Source organism: Cucumis sativus, unplaced genomic scaffold (genome assembly GCF_000004075.3).
Source record: "Cucumis sativus cultivar 9930 unplaced genomic scaffold, Cucumber_9930_V3 scaffold47, whole genome shotgun sequence".
Taxonomy (NCBI): Eukaryota; Viridiplantae; Streptophyta; class Magnoliopsida; order Cucurbitales; family Cucurbitaceae; genus Cucumis; species Cucumis sativus.
In genome coordinates, this window is record NW_022279551.1 from 29486 (window position 1) to 53971 (window position 24486).

Here is a 24486-nt window from a genome sequence, read left to right on the forward strand (position 1 = left end):
GAACTATGAAAATTAAAGGTATGATTAGAGAAAGGTCAGTAGTAGTATCGATAGATTGCGGCGCGACCAATAATTTTATATCTGAAAAGTTAGTAACTCAATTGTTGTTGCAGTTGCAGGAAACTTCTGATTATGGGGTTATTTTGGGGTCTGAATCTGCTGTAAAAGGGAAGGGAATTTGTAAACAAGTGGAACTGCTATTGGGTGAATGGAAGGTTGTGGATAATTTTCTGCCATTGGAATTGGGGGGGAGTGGATGTCATTCTTGGTATGCAATGGCTACATACATTAGGAGTAACCGAAGTAGATTGGTGAAAACTTACTTTGACATTCATACAAAATGGGAAGAAGGTTGTATTAAGGGGAGATCCGAGTCATACGAAGGCTAGGGTGAGTTTGAAGCACATGATGAAGACATGGACAGAACTTGATCAGGGATTTCTGATTGAGTGTAGATCTTTGGAAGGTGGAATGGCATTTGCAGCGATGTATGGGGTTGATGAAGTGCCTACCAATCATGAGTCTATTCCAGCCGTGTTAGCTAAGAATGAAGATGTTTTTGATTGGCCTGGAGAGTTGCCACCACAATGGGCGGGATCGGGTTTTGCTTAGACAAGAAAAGCGGAGAGGATCCCCACGAAAATTCTGAAACCGGGGGATCTCGGCGCGCATTTTACATGACCTAAGCGACTCGCTTGGCTTCCTCTTTTTTTTCTCTCTCCCTCTCTACCGGCTGCCATGCTAGGTGAAGAGCTCTAAGGACCTACTAGGCGGGATCGGGTTTTGCTTAGGCAAGAAAAGCGGAGAGGATCCCCACGAAAATTCTGAAACCGAGGGATCTCGGCGCGCATTTTACATGACCTAAGCGGCTGGCTTGGCTCCCTCTTTTTTTTCTCTCTCCCTCTCTACCGCCTGCCATGCTGGGTGAAGAGCTCTAAGGACCTACTAGGCGGGATCGGGTTTTGCTTAGGCAAGAAAAGAGGAGAGGATCGCCACGAAAATTCTGAAACCGGGAGATCTCGGCGCGCATTTTACTTGATCTAAGCGGCTCGCTTGACTCCCTCATTTTTTTCTCTCCCTCTCTACAGGCTGCCACGCTGGGTGAAGAACTCTAAGTACCTACTAGGCGGGGGTCGGGTTTTGCTTAGGCAAGAAAAGCGGAGAGGATCCCCACGAAAATTCTGAAACCGGGGGATCTCGGCGCGCATTTTACATGACCTAAGCGGCTGGCTTGGCTCCCTCTTTTTTTTCTCTCTCCCTCTCTACCGGCTGCCATGCTGGGTGAAGAACTCTAAGGACCTACTAGGCGGGATCGGGTTTTGCTTAGGCAAGAAAAGCGGAGAGGATCCCCACGAAAATTCTGAAACCGGGGGATCTCGGCGCGCATTTTACTTGATCTAAGCGGCTGGCTTGGCTCCCTCTTTTTTTTCTCTCTCCCTCTCTACAGGCTGCCACGCTGGGTGAAGAACTCTAAGTACCTACTAGGCGGGGGTCGGGTTTTGCTTAGGCAAGAAAAGCGGAGAGGATCCCCACGAAAATTCTGAAACCGGGGGATCTCGCGCGCATTTTACATGACCTAAGCGGCTGGCTTGGCTCCCTCTTTTTTTTCTCTCTCCCACTCTACCGGCTGCCATGCTGGGTGAAGAACTCTAAGGACCTACTAGGCGGGATCGGGTTTTGCATAGGCAAGAAAAGCGGAGAGGATCCCCACGAAAATTCTGAAACCGGGGGATCTCGGCGCGCATTTTACTTGACCTAAGCGGCTGGCTTGGCTCCCTCTTTTTTTCTCTCTCCTCTCTACGGCTGCCATGCTGGGTGAAGAACTCTAAGGACCTACTAGGCGGGATCGGGTTTTGCTTAGGCAAGAAAAGCGGAGAGGATCCCCACGAAAATTCTGAAACCGGGGGATCTCGGCGCGCATTTTACTTGATCTAAGCGGCTGGCTCGGCTCCCTCATTTTTTTCTCTCTACCTCTCTACAGGCTGCCACGCTGGGTGAAGAACTCTAAGTACCTACTAGGCGGGGGTCGAGTTTTGCTTAGGCAAGAAAAGCGGAGAGGATCCCCACGAAAATTCTGAAACCGGGGGATCTCGGCGCGCATTTTACATGACCTAAGCGGCTGGCTTGGCTCCCTCATTTTTTTCTCTCTCCCTCTCTACAGGCTGCCACGCTGGGTGAAGAACTCTAAGTACCTACTAGGCGGGGGTCGGGTTTTGCTTAGGCAAGAAAAGCGGAGAGGATCCCCACGAAAATTCTGAAACCGGGGGATCTCGGCGCGCATTTTACATGACCTAAGCGGCTGGCTTGGCTCCCTCTTTTTTTTCTCTCTCCCTCTCTACCGCTGCCATGCTGGGTGAAGAACTCTAAGGACCTACTAGGCGGGATCGAGTTTTGCTTAGGCAAGAAAAGCGGAGAGGATCCCCACGAAAATTCTGAAACCGGGGGATCTCGGCGCGCATTTTACTTGATCTAAGCGGCTGGCTTGGCTCCCTCTTTTTTTCTCTCTCCCTCTCTACAGGCTGCCATGCTGGGTGAAGAACTCTAAGGACCTACTAGGCGGGGGTCGGGTTTTGCTTAGGCAAGAAAAGCGGAGAGGATCCCCACGAAAATTCTGAAACCGGGGGATCTCGGCGCGCATTTTACATGACCTAAGCGGCTGGCTTGGCTCCCTCTTTTTTTTCTCTCTCCCACTCTACCGGCTGCCATGCTGGGTGAAGAACTCTAAGGACCTACTAGGCGGGATCGGGTTTTGCTTAGGCAAGAAAAGCGGAGAGGATCCCCACGAAAATTCTGAAACCGGGGGATCTCGGCGCGCATTTTACATGACCTAAGCGGCTGGCTTGGCTCCCTCTTTTTTTTCTCTCTCCCTCTCTACCGGCTGCCATGCTGGGTGAAGAACTCTAAGGACCTACTAGGCGGGATCGGGTTTTGCTTAGGCAAGAAAAGCGGAGAGGATCCCCACGAAAATTCTGAAACCGGGGGATCTCGGCGCGCATTTTACTTGACTAAGCGGCTGGCTTGGCTCCCTCTTTTTTTCTCTCTCCCTCTCTACCGGCTGCCATGCTGGGTGAAGAACTCTAAGGACCTACTAGGCGGGTCGGGTTTTGCTTAGGCAAGAAAAGCGGAGAGGATCCCACGAAAATTCTGAAACCGGGGGATCTCGGCGCGCATTTTACTTGATAAAGCGGCTGGCTTGGCTCCCTCTTTTTTTTCTCTCTCCTCTCTACCGGCTGCCATGCTGGGTGAAGAACTCTAAGGACCTACTAGGCGGGTCGGGTTTTGCTTAGGCAAGAAAAGCGGAGAGGATCCCCACGAAAATTCTGAAACCGGGGGATCTCGGCGCGCATTTTACATGACCTAAGCGGCTGGCTTGGCTCCCTCTTTTTTTTTCTCTCCCTCTCTACCGGCTGCCATGCTGGGTGAAGAACTCTAAGGACCTACTAGGCGGGATCGGGTTTTGCTTAGGCAAGAAAAGCGGAGAGGATCCCCACGAAAATTCTGAAACCGGGGATCTCGGCGCGCATTTTACATGACCTAAGCGGCTGGCTTGGCTCCCTCTTTTTTTTCTCTCTCCCTCTCTACCGGCTGCCACTGGGTGAAGAACTCTAAGGACCTACTAGGCGGGGTCGGGTTTTGCTTAGGCAAGAAAAGCGGAGAGGATCCCCACGAAAATTCTGAAACCGGGGGATCTCGGCGCGCATTTTACTGACCTAAGCGGCTGGCTTGGCTCCCTCTTTTTTTCTCTCTCCCTCTCTACGGCTGCCATGCTGGGTGAAAACTCTAAGGACCTACTAGGCGGGATCGGGTTTTGCTTAGGCAAGAAAAGCGGAGAGGATCCCCACGAAAATTCTGAAACCGGGGGATCTCGGCGCGCATTTTACTTGACTAAGCGGCTGGCTTGGCTCCCTCTTTTTTTCTCTCTCCCTCTCTACCGGCTGCCATGCTGGGTGAAGAACTCTAAGACCTACTAGGCGGGGTCGGGTTTTGCTTAGGCAAGAAAAGCGGAGAGGATCCCCACGAAAATTCTGAAACCGGGGGATCTCGGCGCGCATTTTACATGACCTAAGCGGCTGGCTTGGCTCCCTCTTTTTTTTCTCTCTCCCTCTCTACCGGCTGCCATGCTGGGTGAAGAACTCTAAGGACCTACTAGGCGGGATCGGGTTTTGCTTAGGCAAGAAAAGCGGAGAGGATCCCCACGAAAATTCTGAAACCGGGGATCTCGGCGCGCATTTTACTTGATCCTAAGCGGCTGGCTTGGCTCCCTCTTTTTTTTTCTCTCTCCCTCTCTACCGGCTGCCATGCTGGGAAGAACTCTAAGGACCTACTAGGCGGGGTCGGGTTTTGCTTAGGCAAGAAAAGCGGAGAGGATCCCACGAAAATTCTGAAACCGGGGGATCTCGGCGCGCATTTTACTTGATAAGCGGCTGGCTTGGCTCCCTCTTTTTTTTCTTCCCCTCTCTACCGGCTGCCATGCTGGGTGAAGAACTCTAAGGACCTACTAGGCGGGTCGGGTTTTGCTTAGGCAAGAAAAGCGGAGAGGATCCCCACGAAAATTCTGAAACCGGGGGATCTCGGCGCGCATTTTACTGACCTAAGCGGCTGGCTTGGCTCCCTCTTTTTTTTCTCTCTCTCCTCTCTACCGTGCCATGCTGGGTGAAAACTCTAAGGACCTACTAGGCGGGATCGGGTTTTGCTTAGGCAAGAAAAGCGGAGAGGATCCCCACGAAAATTCTGAAACCGGGGATCTCGGCGCGCATTTTACTTGACCTAAGCGGCTGGCTTGGCTCTCCTCTTTTTTTCTCTCTCCCTCTCTACAGGCTGCCATGCTGGGTGAAGAACTCTAAGGACCTACTAGGCGGGGTCGGGTTTTGCTTAGGCAAGAAAGCGGAGAGGATCCCACGAAAATTCTGAAACCGGGGGATCTCGGCGCGCATTTTACTGACCTAAGCGGCTGGCTTGGCTCCCTCTTTTTTTTTCTCTCCTCTCTCTACCGGCCCATGCTGGGTGAAGAACTCTAAGGACCTACTAGGCGGATCGGGTTTTGCTTAGGCAAGAAAAGCGGAGAGGATCCTTCAACGGCGCGCATTTTACTTGACCTAAGCGGCTTTGGCTCCCTCTTTTTTCTCTCTTTCTCTACCGGCTGCCATGCTGGGTGAAGAACTCTAAGGACCTACTAGGCGGGATCGGGTTTGCTTAGGCAAGAAAAGCGGAGAGGATCCCCACGAAAATTCTGAAACCGGGGGATCTCAGCGCGCATTTTACTTGATCTAAGCGGCTGGCATGGCTCCCTCTTTTTTTTCTCTCTCCCTCTCTACAGGCTGCCACGCTGGGTGAAGAACTCTAAGTACCTACTAGGCGGGGGTCGGGTTTTGCTTAGGCAAGAAAAGCGGAGAGGATCCCCACGAAAATTCTGAAACCGGGGGATCTCGCGCGCATTTTACTGAGCTAAGCGGCTGGCTTGGCTCCCTCTTTTTTCTCTCTCCCTCTCTACCGGCTGCCATGCTGGGTGAAGAACTCTAAGGACCTACTAGGCGGGATCGGGTTTTGCTTAGGCAAGAAAAGCGGAGAGGATCCCCACGAAAATTCTGAAACCGGGGGATCTCGGCGCGCATTTTACTTGATCTAAGCGGCTGGCTTGGCTCCCTCATTTTTTTCTCTCCCTCTCTACAGGCTGCCACGCTGGGTGAAGAACTCTAAGTACCTACTAGGCGGGGGTCGGGTTTTGCTTAGGCAAGAAAAGCGGAGAGGATCCCCACGAAAATTCTGAAACCGGGGGATCTCGGCGCGCATTTTACATGACCTAAGCGGCTGGCTTGGCTCCCTCTTTTTTTCTCTCTTCCTCTCTACAGGCTGCCATGCTTGGTGAAGAACTCTAAGGACCTTAGGCGGGGTCGGGTTTTGCAACCCTAAGCAGCTTGGTCGTATTGTTTTGTTTTTATCGGCTGTTATGTTGGGTGAAGAACTCTAAGAACTTGCCGACTTTGCTTTCTACTTGACCTAACAATCATATTTTGCTTTCAAAAATCTTATACAAATGTGTATGGCCAAAAGAGGGATTTAAAATTAATAGAAAAAAGGCATTAGAATATGGCAAAAAAGGGGATTAAAATTGAGATAAAAAAGACAACCGCACATATTATTATGTACATAATTCACAATATTCAGAAAATGAACCAAGTGTTCTACTCATTTCTAAGCTACCAATATATGCATTTTCAACATATGTAACATATTCAAATATCAAATACAATCACAAATCCGAGCTCCGTTCTCATGGTTAGGCATACATGCTTTTTTATGCTAAAAAGCGAAGTAGACATGGACTTATTCTAATCAGAGCATTGCAAAAGTTTCTAAATTTTGACATTTTTAGCAAAATTTGCAAAATAAAAATTTCCCAAAGGACATGGAATGTGCAAGGCTACAACCCCACCCGCCACTGAAAAATTTGCATTGTCCTCAAAGCATTTTAAGCAAGATTCTACGGATGGAAAAAAAAAATTGAGAACAGAAGACCTCCCCTTGTAACCTAGTTTCTTCATGGAAGCTTGCTTGCAAAGATCCCAAGTTTGGTTATATTTCATTTTCCTTTATTCCTACAAAAAAGAAAACAAGAATTTCCATCGAATTTTATTAAAGAGGTTAAACTAAAAATTTTAGAAAAATGTGCAGAATTGTTTAAGCTCGATTGCATTTTCTAAGCATCACTTGAATTATTAAAACGACCTAACAAATATTCAATAAAAGTTCGTAATTCATAACCTACAAAAATTTCAAAAAATTGTTGTAGGTGTTCCACCAAACCTTTTGTAAATTACATACATCAATAAACTTACTTCTTATAGGGGGAAGAAACTATGTTTTAGAGACAGAAAAGCCACACAAACACTCTCCATCTCACTCTCTATCTGCCCTGTATCCAATTTAATCCAGCATTCAATTTAGAAATAAGCTTAGCAATTAGCACTAACCTTTATATAAGAAGTTAACACCGGTTTGATTACTTCATAAACTTCAGCTACGAAATCTGGTAAAGAGAAAGACCTAATCCATAATGTTAAAGAGGAAAAAGACCAAGTCAGATTCCTTTATTCAAACAGGTTAGTATCACATCTCTAAAGGAAAAAACTTACGGACCTCTACGACGAATTTCCTTGAATGATGTAGGAGCACCTGATTCTTGAAACACAGTTTCATTTGTGCTGTGAAAAATAAGATTGATAAATAAAACTTTCGGCTACAATTAGCCACATAAACATAAAGCTGTGACAGGAAACAAAAGCTAACAGATAATTAACTATACAGTTTGTAGGCAAAATACCAAATAGCCCATAATCAAGATCACAACTGAAGCAAACAATAATGTGTAGTTTATCATTTCCAACCAAATAGTTCAATAACAAATAAGGTCAAATGGCCAAATAATATGTCCTTTCACATAAATATTTACTCCTGAATTTTTTGAAGGATAATGTTATCGCTTCTCTCCCACGTTTCACAAAAATTCTTTTACATATTATGTTCTTTTCACATATTCCTATTGAAGAATCTCAATTGAGCATTTTGTGGTCAATTTGACTTGAAAGAAACGGCAGAACTTTCAATAAGAAAGAAGCAAGATGCCCAGTTTTTTTAACTGCTGTTTTTCTCTTCTTTTTTTTCTTTAACTTGCTGTAAATTGGAGATGTTTTCCATAACTACTTTGGCTTATGCAATTTACCTTCTCCCTAAATGCAACCATAAATCAAACAAACTAGATGAATAAATTTACACCACAGAAATCCATCCTATGAAGACTACAGCGGAGAAAGATGGGATAAGGATAAAGCATAGGAAGAGCAAATACCTCATGGAAGTAAACTGATAAAAAATACTTTGTCTTGAGAGTAATATATCCCGAACCAATTTTCTGCCAGCCATTAAGATTTACCCACTGCAACTCTGCACACAAATATTTTCTTATAAACAATAATTAACACAATCTAATTGGTATCTTATGGATATAAAAGACAGCATGGATCCATATTGGAAGGATTTCAAATTAGTCTACGAACAAAGAATTTGGAAGGATTTGTGATCAACTAAGGAGCTCTCGACTTTCTCCGCTGGAATTTACCTTCCTTGGTACTTATCGACCAGAGACTGGAAGTAGTTGTGCTCTTCGTCCATAGTAGTCATCCAACCAGCAAGGGAAAGACCACGACGCGCAGTGGAATAGGAAAAAGAGCGTCGAGCACAGCTTTCGTGTCACCAGCAATCGTTTTTCCTTTATTGGTAGACCGAAAAGGCTTTGTCAAGCAGGCAGGCATGATTGTCACTCGATCGACAGTTGAGAAACCCGGCGCTGTTAGGGCTAGGAGAAGGAGATGGCCGTGAATGGGCGATTTTGAGGAAGACGAAGAAGATAAGAGAAGGGAGAGGACGAGAAAGTAGAGAGAGCCGTTAGAGAAGAAGTGGGAAGAAATTCTTTTATTTAAGATTCAACTGCATTTATTTTTTATTTATTTAATTTCTTTTTTTTTATTTAATTTAAATAATATACATAAATTTGCAAATTGGAATATATAGTTATATTACTTATTATAGAATATCAAATGAAAATAGTGATTAGTAGTGATTATAATAAACGTCTAAAATAAACAAAAGTAACAAATATTCAAAAAAATATTCTTTTTTTATTTAAATAATACGAAGGCTAGTACCCTTCGGGAAGTGATTGGTCTGCCATATGCTATAAACGGGATTAAACTCCATTTCTCATACTTTCACTCATTGATTCACTCATTGTTAAGATTAGGTTAGGTATATTTCGATCTCACACTAAGCCAAGAAATTCAAAAACGATAAATTTTAAAATATGGGGATAGGATCAACAAGTTATTGAAAAAAATTTCCTCCCCAAGTAGAATTGATTTATCAATGATTCGGTGAATGTATCTATGTTCAATTCGTGTGTGTACATGTATGAATCAAATTCATTTCGTTAGGATGGGGCTCATCAATTGAATTAGGGATCGGTCTTATGATGAAACAATTCATTGCATTGATCAAATCCAATATAAAAAAACCATTTTACCTATACTCATTAGATAAATCCAGTTCCTCAATGAGCGACTATGTGGATAAGATATATTTATGTACATATCTTATTATTTATAATTTATAATAATTATATACACTAGACTCATCGTGGCTAGTGGCTTACTCAGAAATTGAATCAAACAGGCATTTTTAACTCAGTGGTAGAGTAACGTCATGGTAAGGCGTAAGTCATCGTTCAAATCCGATAAGGGGCTTTGGCTTTTTTCATAAAACTCCAGCCGTAGTATTCATATTTGAATGAGGGAAACGTGGGTGAGAGAGAAGGGGAGATGAGGGAAAAACTATAAAGGATTTAGTGAAGAAAAACTCATTTAAAATATATTTGAATTATTTGTGATAAAGCCCATTTAAAACCCAAAACAATTTCTTTATAACTAAAACAAATATTTTGTTTTTAAAAGTTAGACTAAAAAAATCAAATTTTACTGCAAAAACTGAGATAAAATTGTCAGTAATGATAAAGCAAAAAAAAATATTTTGTTTTTCAAATAATTATAGTCCAAAATTTTCAAGAAATGTGAAATTTCATTTAATAAGATAAAAAAAAATTGTGAACATTAGTTTCCAACTTTGGCAATGGATGAAAGTATTAGAAATTGAAAATAATTGTTAGACATGCATGTTAGCCATCACCACAAACCAATCCAATTGTTCATTCAAAAATGTTGAATTTATAATTAATGGTTCTCGAAACATTCATACAATTTTTTTTAATTTAACTTACTTAATTTGAGTTTTCTTACGATGTTCATGTCGATATTATACGAAAACTTGTCTTAAATGATAAAATTGCTGAAGATATTCACAAATATAACAAAGTTTTACCGTTTGTTAGTTAGTGATAGAACATGTACTAGTGGTCTATCAATTATCCTCTATGGTTTTAGTTTAGTGGTTATTTATCAAGCTCTTAATAAATTAAATAGTGATTTAACAAATATAATGTAAAAGAATATTCCAAGAATAACCTTGGAGTATCACTTAAATTTTCAAAACGACCTAATAATGCTAAACTATAAGCTCATAACTCATAACCTATCAAAAAAGAAATGAAAGAAATTGTCAGACTTATTGACTGTTGTGAGCAACACTTCGAAGAGAAAATCTTTATTGCCAAGAATCAACTTCTTTTCTGATGTGTATTTTAAGTATATGTTGCATCTCTGTCTTGTTATCATGTTGTATTTCATTGTACTTATTGGTCTGATTTGCATTTTTTATTGGTTACATGTGTTTTACTAATAAGAATTTGTTCTCTCATTTGTTTATTTGTGTTAATAAGTGTTCGTGTAATTGCAATTTTGTTCTTGAAGATATTTTGCTTTAATAAAGTTAGTTCTTTCTATAAGGATCATTTGCTTGTAAGATTATAATTTCTTGTCCAATTTTTCCAACTCACATTTCAACTTGTAACAGGTGAATCCCTTCTAAATAAGAGCTTAAAAAGAAAAAACAATTGGAACCTTTAACCATAAAATCAAGATACTGCATCTTATTTGTAATGAATTGCTATAATTTCTTCCAACATTATGAAACATTTATGTTATAGTTTTATTATTGTAAACATCTTTGCTAAACATCATTGTAATTTCCAAACACAACTTTGCCAAAGTTCCCAAGATAGTTCTATAGCAATGTTCCACAGGCTATCTTGCAAGTGATGTGGAACTCCTTTGCTTTTTTGAATAGTAAGTTGGCCTTCCTCTTTTGTTATGCTTTGTTTTGTTCTTAATACTTGCTTTTATCTTCGCCTATTTCATTCCTAGTTGATATATTACATAGTCCTCTTAAATCTACATTTTTTTTCTGTTTTATGATTCGCTTGATTTTAATGACTAACTTTGACGAAATACTGTTGAACAATATTACATGTTTTGCATCTAAACCTCAATTGAAAAGGTTTGTTACCTGTATCATTATAAGGTTTCCATCCATCTTTCTTATGCCATAGATGAAGTTTTCGCTTAGATCTTTATCTTAGTTCGGCCTCTTTAAAATGTTACTCCATACAAGGAAGATCGAAAGTTGTGATTACCAAGTGTAGATTTGTATTGTATAGTTGCCTTAGTTATTTTTTTAATTATTCTTTTTAGACGTTATTTTCTTTTATAATTAGTTCTCTTTAGTTAGAATTTCTATTAAATTATACTTACCTATTATCAAATCCTTTTTCAGTAATAAGAGAAAATGGAGTTTTTCTCAAATAACAAAAAGTGATTATTTAAGATAGTATGCTAAAGGGAACACATCCAACTACCATGTTCAGAATATTACCTTTGCCGATTGAAAGTCTTGGATTCTTGATCAACTTTGAACGCAAATTTTTCTTATTTGATTAATAAATATCAGGGTAAAAAGATATTATATTGTAATGTTGTTTTGCTTCACTTGCATCATACACTAAAACACAAGATTAAAAAAAATATATTTAGACTTTTGTATGGTAGATTAGGTGTTCTCTTTGAATTGGTGTTGGTATTGGCTTTCTAATTATGATATGATTTTGGGAACCTTTGAATTATGTTCTTCAAACCTTCTCTCTTCGATTGAAGCTTATTATATTTTATCGTTCTTAGTATGTTTTTTTTTTCTTCATTTTTTCCCTTCTAATATTTTTATTTGATATATAATGTGCATAAAAGAGAAAGTAGTTAATGTGTTTTACATTGTTGTGTTGTGACAAGTTGGTGAAGTTGGTTCAAATATTTAAGATTTGGTGAAGCACTTGGAATAGTCTAAGTTCAAACTTTTAATCTGTAGGATAAGTATCACTTTATAAGTATCACTTGGATTTTCAAAACACCCTAACAAAGTTTAATTGTAAGTTGGTAACCCATAGCCTACCAAAAAGTTCAAAAAGTGTGAAAAGGGCACTTCAAGACCGAAAATGGCAACCAATTGGATAAGGTCAACAAACTTAGTTTCAAACCAACCTAAACCGAGTTAAAAACGTGTCTAAGTATCACTTGAACTTTCAAAATGTCCTAAAACAGCTTACGTGTAGGTTCGTAACTCATAACCTACGGAAAAAGTTCAAATATTGTGAAAAAAGCACTACAAAACCCAAAATGGCAACCAAGTGTGTAAGTGCAACAAACTTAGTTCAAACCAACCTAAAACGTGCTCAAAACGTGTCTAGGTATTACTTGAGTTTTCAAAACGACCTAGCAAATCCTAAGTGTAAGTTTGAAACTCATAATCTACCAAGAAGGTTGAAAAAAGCATTTCAAGACCAAAAATGACAACCAAGTGCAACAAACTCAATCTAACCTAAAATGTATTCAAAACGTGTGTAAGTATCACTTGAATTTTCAAAATGACCAAGCAATGCTTAAGTGTAAGTTTATAACTCACAACCTACCAAAATTTCAAAAAGTGTGAAAAAAGTACTTCAAGACCAAACATGTCAATCAAATGTGTTTAAAACTTAGTGTCAAACAAACCTAAAACGAGTTCAAAACGTGTCTAAGTATCACTTGCACTTTTCAAACGACCTAAAAAAGCTTACGTGTAGGTTTGTAACTCATAACCTACGAAAAAAGTTCAAATAGTGTGAAAAAAGCACTACAAGACCCAAAATGGCAACCAAGTGTGTAAGTGCAACAAACTTAGTTCAAACCAACCTAAAACGTGCTCAAAACGTGTCTAGGTATTACTTGAGTTTTCAAAACGACCTAGCAAATCCTAAGTCTAAGTTTGTAACTCATAATCTACCAAAAAGGTTGAAAAAATCTTAGCACTGCTGGAGCATATGAATGGAGTGTTGCAGCTGCTGAAGCTTTTGAGAATTTAAAGATGGCTACGATGACTCTCCCAATCTTAGCACTTCCAGATTTTTCCTTACCATTTGAAATAGAGACCGATGCTTCTGGATGCGGGGTAGGTGCTGTCTTAATTCAAAATCATCGGCCAATTGCTTATTTTAGCCAGACATTAGCTATGAGGGATCGTGCTAAACTAGTTTATGAACGGGAATTAATGGATTGCTAAGCTTCTTGGCTACAATTTTGATGTCGTGTATAAACCGGGACTAGAAAACAAAGCAGCAGATGCCTTGTCTCGTGTCCCTCCTACTTCCCAACTTAATCAACTTACTGTTGAGATCAGTTAAATTGGCAGTCCCCAACACTGAAGTTGACCCTAAATTAGTCCCAGAAATTAATGGGATGGATCTGAATGTCTTGTTCAATGATGAAAATATTTTCCCTATTAATATTCCCCTGGATTTGCCTAAAGATTTAGTGTCTATAGTTGGTGATTGTGGAATCATTCTGGCTTAAATTAGATGTGCAACTGCCTTTTCCTCCTCCCAGTCATTATTAAGGTTGTCTACTGGAACACTAAGGGTTTGAACGACTCCACTAAACGTGCAGCACTTAAAAAATTCATCAACAGTTGTAGTCATGATTCAAGAATCTAAGAAGGATACCTTGAACTCGGCTTTTATAAAATCATTGTGGAGTTCTAAGGATATTGGCTGGGATTATGTGGCTTCTGTTGGATCTTCTGGGGGAATTCTTACCATGTGGGACAGCAGTAAAATATCTGTAACAGAGGTCATTAAAAGACGCTTCTCTTTGTCAATCAAATGCCTCACTTTGTGCAAAAAGGTTTGTTGGATCACAAATGTCTATGGCCCTTGTGGTTGCAGAGAAAGGAAATTGGTTTGGCCCGAATTGTCTTCCTTAGCTGATTGTTCGGCCGTGGCCTGGTGCATAGGTGGGGATTTTAATATCACTCGTTGGGCCGGGAAAGATTTCCTTTTGGCAGAAGTACTAGAGGAATGTCATTATTCAATAAGTTTATTGACATGGTTTCTCTCATGGAAATTCCATTGCAAAATGGAAGGTTCACTTGGTCTAGAGACGGTAATTCTCCTTGAAGATCATTATTAGACAGATTTTTCATAAATCAGATGTGGGATGTTTGTTTTGAAAATTCTCGGGTTTCTCGAAAAGCACGCATCTTCTCGGATCACTTTCCTTTATTCTTGGAGGCTGGTTCTTTTCTTTGGGGTCCCTCTCCTTTTCGGTTTTGTAACAGCTGGTTGGTGTCCAGTGATTCTAATCAGATTATTGTTGAAACAGTGAGCAACTCTAACTTCCAAGGATGGGCTGGTTTCATTCTTCATGAGCAGTTGAGATCAGTTAAATTGGCAGTAAAAGCTTGGAATATTGCTGCGCAAGCTAAGGTAAAAAAAAACAGAGAAATCCTTGATGTCAAAATTAGTAAAATATGATTCTTTGGCTGAGTTGATTGGATTAAATCAAGAAGAGTTGAATTCTAGAGCTGCTTTGCAACCGGAATTACTTAGTATTTATCAAAATGAAGAGCGTAATTTTATTCAGAAGAGTAAACTCAATTGGCTTTCTTTGGGTGATGAGAATACGGGCTTCTTCCACCGCTTTCTAAATGCGAATAAAAGAAGGAACCTCATAACTGAATTAAAAGATGATGATGGGGTTGTCTCGACTTCATTCCGCGACATTGAAAGGCTTGTGCTGGAATTTTTTGAGTCACTTTATACCAGAATTCCGGGGGACAGATTCATCCCTATTAACAGTAATTGGTCTTGTGTTTCCTCAATTCAGAATGAGGCTCTTGTTACCCAGTTTTCAGTGGAGGAGATCTTTAAGGCATTAAAGGCACTTGGCAACAATAAAGCTCCGGGCCCGGATGGCTTCACAGTGAAGTTCCTAATCACCCAATGGTCTATTTTCAAGGATATCTTCAAATCACTAATGTCTGATTTCCACAGAAATGGAAGATTAAATGCTTGCATCCAAGAAAACTTCATTTGTTTAGTGCAGAAAAAAGAGAATGTGACTCTAGTAAAGGATTTCCGTCCAATCAGCCTTACTACGTTAGCATACAAGGTCGTTGCAAAGGTTTTATCTGAACGTCTAAAACAAGTTATGGATGCAATTATAAGCCCCACTCAAAGCGCCTTTATTGAAGGTAGGCAAATTCTTGACCCAATATTAATTGCTAACGAGGCCGTGGAAGATTATAGGGCAAAACGGAAAAAAGGATGGATTTTAAAACTTGACTTGGAAAAAGCCTTTGATAGGGTGAATTGGAACTTTTTAGAAAAAAATTTATCTTTGAAAAAGTTTAGTTCCAAATGGATATCATGGATAATGGGCTGCCTAAAAAATCCAAAGTATTCAGTCTTCATCAATGGTAAGCCTAGAGGCCGGATAACAGCATCTAGAGGTATCCGCCAAGGGGACCCCCTCTCCCCCTTTTTATTCCTCCTAGTAAGTGAGGTTTTAGGAGAAATCATAAACAAGCTTCATATTAACAGCCAGTTTGAAGGTTTCCTTGTTGGCAAAGACTTGATCCACCTCCCTTTGCTTCAATTTGTCGATGATACTCTTCTCTTTTGTAAGTATGATGTGAAGATGCTCCTTAAACTTTAAAACGTCATTAGATTATTCGAATGGTGTTCGGCGAGAAAGTAAACTGGGAAAAATCAGCCCTTAGCGGCGTTAATGTGGGAGAGGAAGATTTGTTTCAAACAGCAAATCTGATAGGGTGCAAGGTAGAAAAGCTTCCGATTATATATTTAGGTCTCCCTTTGGGAGGCTACCCTTGACAAAAGTCTTTTTGGCAACCAGTCATTGATCGAATTCACAAGAAACTTGAAAGGTGGAAAAGATATAACATCTCTAGAGGCGGAAGACAAACCTTATGCAACTCAGTTCTGGTTAGCCTTCCTACATACTACCTACTTTATTTTCTATACCTGAAAATGTGGCTGCCTCTTTGTTAAAGTGAGTTTTTGGAGTGAAGGAAAAGGTCTGCAATACTGCTTGAAAGACAGGGGAAGCAGAAGATTGGTGTTCTATATTCTGGTTTGCTTATTAGTATTTTGTTGTTCGGAATTTTGGATTAGGAGGTTTTCTTTGTTTGATGTTTGTGAATTATATGTAACGTGACTCATTTTCTGAGGTTCACGGTTTGCTTATGTTGTAAGTTGTGTTTGAATTATCAATATAATAGAAACACTACATCAGTGTTCTATCAGGATGTCATCCTTGGAATGCAATGGCTGCACACGTTGGGGCAGCTGAAGTGGATTGGCGTAAACTCACTTTAACTTTCATACAAAATGAAAAGAATGTTGTTATAAGGGGTGACCCGACTTTGACAAAGACTAGAGTGAGTCTGTAACACATGATGGAGACATGGACACCATCTGATTAAGGTTTCTTGACAAAATGTCAAGCTATGGAGGGAGGAATGACATTTACCGAACTATATGGAATTGATGATGTTCCTACATTTCAAGGGTTACTACCAGCAGACAATTTTGGCTATCCTAAAAATCCAGCAACAAAGAAGTGGGAAGTGCTTGTTAGTTGGAAAGGAATACCACCTCATGAGGCTACATGGGAGAATTGTGATGATTTTACACAAAAGCTTCCTCATTTCCCACCTTGAGAACAAGGTGTCTTTGGAGAGGGAGAGTAATGATAGACCACCAATTGCAATACAATATAGCAGAAGAAAGACAAGTGGAATTGCACGTGCACAGGTGATGGAATTGGAGGAAGTGGAAACCACCTTAGTGGGGACAACAGTTAGTTACAGGGGGGAGGTTAAAAGGGAGAGATGGAAGGAAAGATGGGGGTTGGTTAATCAGTTTCTGGAAGTGGAGGGGCTGTATTTTCTGGAGAGCAGAATTACAGAAGTTGTTCAGTTACTTTAATCCTAGAAAGTGTCTTCCATTATCGTAAACTACTTTTGATCTTTGAATGTTTTATTTTGTACTTGGTTATTGTCTGCAATAGTACTTGTTTGTTCTGTGTTTTCAAGACTGGTTTGAGTATTGTATTCGGTAATAGTTTGGTTGCTTAATGAACAAATAAGAACCATTACTTGGTGTTCTATCAGCTTCTCAATCAAGCATACACATCTCAATAAGGTATTATACATACAATCAAACAATCACAACATACATACCATTTACTCAAAACGACCTAAAACATGCTCAAAACGTGTCAAAACACTGAACTTTCCTAAAACAGCTTACGTGTAGGTTCGTAACTCATAACCTACGAAAAAAGTTCAAATATTGTGAAAAAAGCACTACAAGACCCAAAATGGCAACCAAGTGTGTAAGTGCAACAAACTTAGTTCAAACCAACCTAAAACGTGCGCAAAACGTGTCTAGGTATTACTTGAGTTTTCAAAACGACCTAGCAAATCCTAAGTGTAAGTTCGTAACTCATAATCTACCAAAAAGTTTGAAAAATGCATTTCAAGACCAAAAATGACAACCAAGTGCAACAAACTCAATCTAACCTAAAATGTATTCAAAACGTGTGTAAGTATCACTTGAATTTTCAAAACGACCAAGCAATGCTTAAGTGTAAGTTTGTAACTCACAACCTACCAAAATTTCAAAAAGTATGAAAAAAGTACTTCAAGACCCAACATGTCAATCAAATGTGTGTGTAAAACTTAGTTTCAAACCAACCTAAAACGAGTTCAAAACGTGTCTAAGTTTCACTTGAACTTTCAAAACGACCTAACAAATATTGAATACAAGTTCATAAGTCATAACCTAGCAAAAAGTTCAAAATCTTTGAAAAAGACACTCCAAAACCCAAAATGTCATGTGTGTAAGTGGAACGAACTTAGTTCTATACAAACCTAACAAGTATTCAAAACACGTATAAGTTTTCAAACAACCTAACAACGCTTGAGTGTAAGTTTATAACTCATAACTTACCAAAAATTTCAAAAAGTGTGAAAAAAAATCTTTCAAGACTCAAAGTGGCACTTACTTTAAAACTAGCTTAGTTTGTAACAACCTAAAAGGTGTTCAAAAGACATTTAAGTATCACTCGAACTTTAAAAACGACAGACGTTTTAGGTTGTAACTCGAACTTTAAGTATCTGTAAGTTATGAGTGACAAACTTACAGATAAACATTCTTAGGTCGTTCTGAAAGTTCAAGTGATACTTAAACACGGTTTGAAATTTTTTTAGATTTGTTTAAGACTAAGTTTGTTTCACTTGCATACTTGGTTGCCATTTTAGGTCTCAAAGTGCATTTTTCACGCATTTTGAACTTTTTGTTAGTATGTGAGTTACGAACTTACACTTAAGGATTGTTAGGTCATTTGAAACACATTTTGTGTTGGTTTGAAACTAAGTTTGTTGCACTTACACATTTGATTGAAATGTTGGGTCTTGAAGTACTTTTTTTCACACTTTTTGAAATTTTTTTAGGTTGTGAGTTACGAACTTACGCTTGAGTATTGTTTGGTCGGTTTGAAATCTTAGACACGTTTTGCACTCTTTTTAGGATGGCTTGAAACTAAGTCCGTTGCACTAACATACTTCGTTGCCGTTTTGGGTCTTGAAGTACCTTTTTCACACTTTTTGAAATTTTGGTAGGTTGTGAGTTATAAACTTACACTTAAGCATTGTTTGGCCGTTTTGAACGTTTAAGTGATACGTACGCACGTTTTGAATACATTTTAGGCTAGATTGAGTTTGTTGCACTTGGTTGTCATTTTTTGTCTTGAAATGCTTTTTTCAACCTTTTTGGTAGATTATGAGTTACGAACTTACACTTAGGATTTGCTTGGTCGTTTTGAAAACTCAAGTAATACATAGACACGTTTTGAGAACATTTTAGGTTGGTTTGGACTAAGCTTGTTGCACTTACACACTTGGTTGCCATTTTGGATTTTGGAATGCTTTTTCTACATTTTTTGAACTTTTTGGTAGGTTACGAGTTATGAAGTAACACTAAAGCATTATTAGGTCGTTTTTAAAGTTCGAGTGATACTTAAACGTTTTTGAACACCTTTTAGGTTGTTACAAACTAAGTTAGTTTTAAAGTAAGTGCCATTTTGAGTCTTGAAAGATTTTTTTTTCACACTTTGAAATTTTTGGTAAGTTATGAGTTATAAACTTACACTCAAGCGTTGTTGGGTTGTTTGAAAACTTATACGTGTTTTGAATACTTGTTAGGTTTGTATATAACTAAGTTCGTTGCACTTACACGCTTGACATTTTGGGTTTTGGAGTGTCTTTTACAAAAAATTTTAACTTTTTGCTAGGTTATGACTTATGAACTTGTATTCAATATTTGTTAGGTCGTTTTGAAAGTGCAAGTGAAACTTAGACACGTTTTGAACTCGTTTTAGGTTGGTTTGAAACTAAGTTTTACACACACATTTGATTGACATGTTGGGTCTTGAAGTACTTTTTTCATACTTTTTGAAATTTTGGTAGGTTGTGAGTTACAAACATACACTTAAGCATTGCTTGGTCGTTTTGAAAATTCAAGTGATACTTACACACGTTTTGAATACATTTTAGGTTAGATTGAGTTTGTTGCACTTGGTTGTCATTTTTTGTCTTGAAATGCATTTTTCAAACTTTTTGGTAGATTATGAGTTACGAACTTACACTTAGGATTTGCTAGGTCGTTTTGAAAACTCAAGTAATACCTAGACACGTTTTGCGCACGTTTTAGGTTTGTTTGAACTAAGTTTGTTGCACTTACACACTTGGTTGCCATCTTGGGTCTTGTAGTGCTTTTTTCACAATATTTGAACTTTTTTCGTAGGTTATGAGTTACGAACCTACACGTAAGCTGTTTTAGGACATCTTGAAAGTGCAAGTGATACTTAGACACGTTTTAAACTCGGTTTAGGTTGGTTTGAAACTAAGTTTGTTGACCTTATCCAATTGGTTGCCATTTTCGGTCTTGAAGTGCCCTTTTCACACTTTTTGAACTTTTTGGTAGGCTATGGGTTACCAACTTACACTTAAACTTTGTTAGGTTGTTTTGAAAGTCCAAGTGATACTTGGACACGCCTTAACCACTTTTTAGGTTGGTTTGGAACTAAGTTTGTTGCACTTGCGCACTTGGTTGCCATTTTGGGTTCTGTAGTGTTTCCTTTTTTTTCCATACTTCTTGAACTTTTTGGTAGGTTATGAGTGACGAACTTACAAATAAACATTCTTAGGTCGTTCTGAAAGTTCAAGTGATACTTAGACACGCCTTAACCACTTTTTAGGTTGGTTTGGAACTAATTTTGTTGCACTTGCGCACTTGGTTGCCATTTTGGGTCCTGTAGTGTTTCCGTTTTTTCCTTACTTCTTGAACTTTTTGGTAGGTTATGAGTGACAAACTTACAGATAAACATTCTTAGGTCGTTCTGAAAGTTCAAGTGATACTTAAACACGGTTTGAAATTTTTTTAGATTTGTTTAAGACTAAGTTTGTTTCACTTGCATACTGTGAGACCCCCAATCATACATACGTATGTTAGGAAGGGTAAGAAGGGAAACTCACCAACATGTAAGGAGAGAGAATGAGTGGGAAATAAAAGAATGTGCAGGTGGGTCCCACTGGGTAGGAATTTGAGGGTGAGTATAAATAGAATGATTGAGAAATAGGGATGGGTATCTTTTTGGTTATCTTTTAAGAAAGGGAGGCGGCAGCAGCTGATAGGAGAGGGGTATCCTTCTTGTGAAGGGTGCAGGTTTGTTCTTGTTGTTCATTGTTCTTGTTTTCATTCCTTATTGTAGCTGTAATTTTGGGCTATATATTCTGTCTCTGTTTAGCCCTAGTTGGGTATTTTATTAAAAAGGGTGTAGAATCCTAACATTTGGTATCAGAGCCCGACAAAAAGAAAAAAAAAACTGGGGGTGGTGACGCGTCGCATGGCACAAAGACAAATGGAGGAACGAATGGAAGGAACCGAGAAGGAGCTGCTGAGCATGAAAGAAATGCTACTGGAAATGAAGAAATCTATGGAAAGACTGACAGAGGAACTAAGAGAGAATCATAGCTATAAGAAAAGAGATGAATCCGGAACATCTGATGGATCCAGCATGAAGTTGAAAGGAAAAGTAGAAGAATCGGAAGTCTGTAATGAGGTAAATGGAAGCAATGTGGATCGAAGTAAGTACGCAAAGTTAGAAATGCCTATGTTTTTAGGTGAAAATCCAGAATCCTGGGTATATAGAGCAGAACATTTCTTTGAGATGAACAACCTGCCAGAAACGAGAAGATCAGAGTGGCGGTGGTCAGTTTTGGGCAAGAGGAAGTGGACTGGTACAGGTGGACGCATAATAGGAAGAAAGTAGAGTCATGGAAGATTTGAAAGGGAGGATGTTTGATTTCTTCAAGGACTCGGACAAACAAGTCTAGTGGCACGCTTGATTAGGATTCAACAAGATGGATCCTACAGTGAGTATGTGAAGAAATTTGTCACATATTCAGCTCCCCTCCCTCACATGGAGGAAAGTGTGTTACGAGATGCTTTTCTGACCGGTCTGGAACCCAATCTTCAGGCAGAAGTCGTTAGTCGTTTCCCTCGAACATTGGAAGATTGTATGAGGGAGGCTAAACTAGTCAATGATCGGAATGTAGCAATGAAATTGACTAAGACCGAGGGCAGGACAGTGGAACCAAAGAAAAAAGAAGAGTATGCAGGAAAAATCCAAGATGGAACAGACAAAGGCTACATGAGGAGGACAGATTTCCCCATAAAACAAGTAACTATACCTATTAAGGGTAGTTATCAAAAAAGTGAACCTCCTATCAAACGACTTTCAGACGCAGAATTCAGGTCCAGATTGGATAAGGGCCTATGTTTTAAATGCAATGAGAAATATACACCAGGGCACAGATGTAGAGTGAAGGAAAAAGGGAGCTGATGTTATTTATCATGAATGAAGAGGAGAGCAAGGAAGAGGAAGGCAAGATGGAAGAGGAACCAGGGGAAACAGTGGAATTAAACCATCTGGATTTTGCTGAAGGGGAGGAAATAGAATTGAAGACAATCCATGGGATGGCATCGAAGGGAACGATGAAGCTGAAGGGAAATATAAAGGGCAAAGGAGTGATAGTACTGATTGATAGTGGAGCAACCCATAATTTTTATACATAACCGGACAGTAAAGGAAAAGAACTTATATCTGGAAAAAGGTAACCCGTTTGCAGTTACAATTGGAGATGGCACCAAGTGTACAGGCAAGGTGTTTGCAAGAGAGTGGAATTGGAACTACAAGGGGTGGTGGTGGCTGATTTTTTTGCTATTGAGTTGGGAAATGTGGATGTAATATTGGGTATGCAGTGGCTGGATACAACAGGCACCATGAAGATACATTGGCCATCTCTAACAATGTCTTTCTGGTTGGCAAACAGAAAATTATCTTGAAAGGAGACCCATCCCTCATCCAAGCAGAATGTTCCCTGAAAACCATTGAGAAAACGTGGGAAAATGAAGATCAGGGTTTTCTGTTGGAATTCCAAAAGTATGAAGTAGACACGGAGGTGGAAGCGGAGCAGGAAATGAAAGGGGACGAGGAAGAGATTCCAATGATTAAAAATCTGTTACAACAGTATGCAGACATCTTTGAGGATCCAAAAAACTACCCTAAGAGAGAAATAGATCACCGTATATTGGTTTTACCGAACCAAAGGCCCATCAATGTCAGACCATATAAATATGGTTATGTACAGAAGGAGGAAATTGAGAAATTGGTGGTGGAAATGCTGCAAGCAGGTGTGATACGTCCCAGTCATAGCCCTTACTCCAGCCCTGTTTTATTGGTCAAAAAGAAAGATGGAGGGTGGCGCTTTTGTGTAGATTACCGGAAACTCAACCAAGTAACCATATCAGACAAATTTCCTATCCCAGTGATAGAAGAACTGCTGGATGAATTACATGGAGCCACGGTTTTCTCAAAACTAGATCTGAAGTCCGGTTACCATCAAATAAGGATGCAGAAGGAAGATGTTGAGAAGACCGCGTTCAGAACACATGAGGGTCACTATGAATTTCTGGTAATGCCCTTCGGTCTTACAAACGCACCAGCCACCTTCCAGTCCTTGATGAATCAGGTATTCAAACCCTTTTAAGAAGGTGTGTATTGGTATTCTTCGATGATATACTTGTATATAGCAAGGATATAGCAGAACATGAGAAACATCTAGGGATGGTATTTGCAGTGTTGAGAGATAACCATCTATTTGCAAATAAGAAGAAGTGTGTCATAGCTCACTCCAAAATCCAATATTTGGGGCATATAATTTCGAGTAAAGGAGTACAGGCTGATGAGGAGAAGATCAAAGACATGGTGAAATGGCCTCAGCCGAAAGATGTCACGGGTCTGAGAGGATTTCTGGGATTATCGGGCTATTATCGTAGGTTTGTGAAAGGATACGGAGAAAGTGCAACAAACTCAATCTAACCTAAAATGTATTCAAAACGTGTGTAAGTATCACTTGAATTTTCAAAACGACCCAGCAATGCTTAAGTGTAAGTTTGTAACTCACAACCTACCAAAATTTCAAAAAGTGTGAAAAAAGTACTTCAAGACCAAACATGTCAATCAAATGTGTTTAAAACTTAGTGTCAAACAAACCTAAAACGAGTTCAAAACTTGTCTAAGTATCACTTGCACTTTATAAACGACCTAAAAAAGCTTACGTGTAGATTTGTAACTCATAACCTACGAAAAAGGTTCAAATAGTGTGAAAAAAGCACTACAAGACCCAAAATGGCAACCAAGTGTGTAAGTGCAACAAACTTAGTTCAAACCAACCTAAAACGTGCTCAAACGTGTCTAGTATTACTTGAGTTTTCAAAACAACCTAGCAAAGCCTAAGTGTAAGTTCGTAACTCATAATCTACCAAAAGGTTGAAAAAAGCATTTCAAGACCAAAAATGACAAGCAAGTGCAACAAACTCAATCTAACCTAAAATGTATTCAAAACGTGTGTAAGTATCACTTGAATTTTCAAAACGACCAAGCAATGCTTAAGTGTAAGTTTGTAACTCAGAACCTACCAAAATTTCAAAAGGTATGAAAAAAGTACTTCAAGACCCAACATGTCAATCAAATGTGTGTGTAAAACTTAGTTTCAAACCAACCTAAAACGAGTTCAAAATGTGTCTAAGTTTCACTTGAACTTTCAAAATGACCTAACAAATATTGAATACAAGTTCATAATGTTGATTTTATGGAATAAATCTATATTTCATTTATTACTTAATAGAGATACAAGCCTATATATAACCATAGAGAAATACACTTAAGGAAATAATATCAAATAATATCTCCAGAATAATATCTCCTAAGAATAATATCTCCTAAGAATAATCTAATTATATTAATACCCTCCCTCAAACTTAAGGTTGAAATCACAAACTTGAGTTTGCTAAGAACTAAGAAAAGAAACAATATATCTAGAATAGAATAAAAAACCCGAAGAACAAACGCACAAAGAACTTCTAGGTTAAAACAAACCCACGAAGAGCGAAACGAAGAACTTCTGGGATAGAAACATAGAAGAGATAGAAGAACGAAACAAGAATCCGGGGGCAAAATGAAAGAGCAA

The 24486-nt window shown here is 39.3% G+C and overlaps 2 long non-coding RNA genes across 2 annotated transcripts in view; both read right to left on the reverse strand.

The window, feature by feature from the left end:
- Window positions 1-6970: 6970 nt before the first annotated feature.
- Window positions 6971-7204, reverse strand: LOC116405941. The gene is made up of 2 exons (XR_004219019.1): window positions 7138-7204; window positions 6971-7044 (listed from the first exon to the last, which is right to left on the reverse strand). It is a non-coding gene; the product is annotated as an uncharacterized LOC116405941 (long non-coding RNA).
- A 646-nt stretch (window positions 7205-7850) lies between these two features.
- The window catches only part of LOC116405954, a 38128-nt gene continuing 21492 nt past the window's right edge, over window positions 7851-24486 (reverse strand). The window contains exon 2 of the long non-coding RNA XR_004219034.1: window positions 7851-7941. This is a non-coding gene — a long non-coding RNA (uncharacterized LOC116405954). The remainder of the gene's footprint in view (window positions 7942-24486) is intronic.